Source organism: Parasteatoda tepidariorum, chromosome 2 (assembly GCF_982258835.1).
Source record: "Parasteatoda tepidariorum strain Cologne lab strain chromosome 2, Ptep-v5.0, whole genome shotgun sequence".
NCBI classification, from domain to species: Eukaryota; Metazoa; Arthropoda; class Arachnida; order Araneae; family Theridiidae; genus Parasteatoda; species Parasteatoda tepidariorum.
Genome location: NC_141756.1, coordinates 63,038,714 through 63,040,953, shown reverse-complemented (window position 1 = coordinate 63,040,953; position 2,240 = coordinate 63,038,714).

Here is a 2,240-nt window from a genome sequence, read left to right as displayed (position 1 = left end):
TTTTATTGGCTTGCTTCTAACATTTGAAATTTTTTTTTCTTTGAAAGAGTGTAAATGTCTTCACTAATTTTTGTCTACTAAAAACTCTATAATTTGCAAGACTGCTAAGATTTGAATAAACATAAAAAGTTTAGACTTACGCATAGGCCGAGGATATTTCATCATCTGGTCTAACCAGTGATTAATAATCGCTTGTCTATGCAAAGGAAATTTCTTCCTATGCATTCGCCAGAAAGGCGCAAAGGTTTGGTGATATAAATCACTCATAATAGCACTTTTTTAAAGCTTTTCAAATTCGCCGTCAATTGACAACATACACTGAGTATAGCTCAAAAAAGAATGACCAACAAATGGTTTTTAATACCTTTGTTCCTGTTCTCAACAATTAACTTCTTTGGAAATAATGTTTTAACAATGAAACTTTATACGCATTTCTCTGCTTATTTAATCTAGGTATTGTTATAAATCAATCTTAAAAACGCTTTTTTTCCATTTGATTGTTTAAATGAAGAGTAAGAAAATACATTGTTGAAAAAAAAGGAAGCCAAAGTCTTAAGAACTATTACATTAAACTTACCAATCTGGATTTCTTAGTAAAATGAAGCATATTAAAAAGCAATTACAAGTTTTGTAAGAACTTATAGAGGAATTTATTACATAAGAAATGGGTGAAAGATTTAGAAATTAGGCACCCACTATTTTTTTAATGGAGTAGGATTTAGTATAAATGAAATAAATGTAACAAAATTACGCTGCGATCATACTTATACAATATTACCACAAGTTATAAAACCATATCTTACGGTATATTTTACCGAAATCATTTATAAATCGCTTCGGTGATACCTAACGTGCTTTTTGGTGTTAACATGGAGTCAGAAACACGGTAAGTTTTATCAAATTCTACCAGTTTTGAACAGACTTTTTTTTTGTCAGTATATCAAGTTAGTGTAACTTCGCGACAACTGTTATTCGATTTGGCAAAAGATTACCGTAGTGCAAAAAATAAATGATTTACCAGTTCAACTAGTTAACCGTCGATTGCCCGATATACACTAAAATCTCAACTATTTACTTGTTTTTATAGATATTTTTTCAAAAACAATCTTTTGATTGTTTATTTGAATTCTCTATTTCTTCTCAATTGCATTAAAATATACCCAATCACCTAGTAACTCAGTGAAAATAAAATCTTACCATGACGAGATTTAGTTGAATCTTATGTCAGTTGAAACTTCTATGTTATAGGCCCTTAATAAGAACTCAATTACTTTCAGTCATTATTAAAGTAATATAGACCTTCATCAGACTACTATTTTTGAGCCCAAGGAAAATATATTATTTAACCTTGCTTGTAATAATGATGGGCGAGAAAGATGCTGTTTCGGTGAAAGTTGCACTGATTAATTGTAATTTCTCTGATTTCTTTTCCAGATTTGTTGCGTTATGCAAGTTTTTAAATTTAGCATAATTATCTCGAAACTGGCTGTGGTGGCTCAGAACAAAAAGTGTTCGCCTTTTAATTAGGTGAATCGGGTTTGAATGCCAGTGATGGCTGGTTGATACAAGTTCCGCACGAGGCTAGCACCGAGCACAGTGCTGACGTAAAATATCCTCAGCATTAGACGGATCATGGGTTAGAGTCCCCTTGCCATTAGGCTAATCGTAGGAAGTGACTGTTTTTTCCCTCTCCATGAAACGCAAATGCTCGCTGGTTTCATCAAAGTCTCCACTAATTCTTCCGCGAAGGCAAATTTCTCTCAATTCTTGATCCAGCAGTTCCGTTGTTAATTTCTGGATTGGGCTCAAAATTACAAGGCTACGGAAATGAACATTAGTAGCCACAAACCCAAAATTTAGTTCAACGACGGCTATGAAAGTAAATTAAGTTAGCAAGATTTCGTCTTATATCTAGTTTCTTGTTCCTCTGCTTTTGAACTGTTCCAAATGCTTTGTCAATTATATATTATCAAATTCGAAACTTCAGCAAAGTACATATTGAAGATAAAATGTAATTAATTAATTAGAATCATAAAAATCAAAAAATTAAAAAAAATTCCTGGATTTAGCTGAATATCTTAGTATCTCTAAAAACTAATGGATTGCAGAAAATCGTTTCGGTGTTAAAGTAACCTCTGCTTGGAGCTGATATTGGAGCTGATCCCAGCCATTTTGCTTCGTTAAAAATACATTACATCAATGGGATATTTTGCCTAAAAAATTAAAATTAATATTATTAT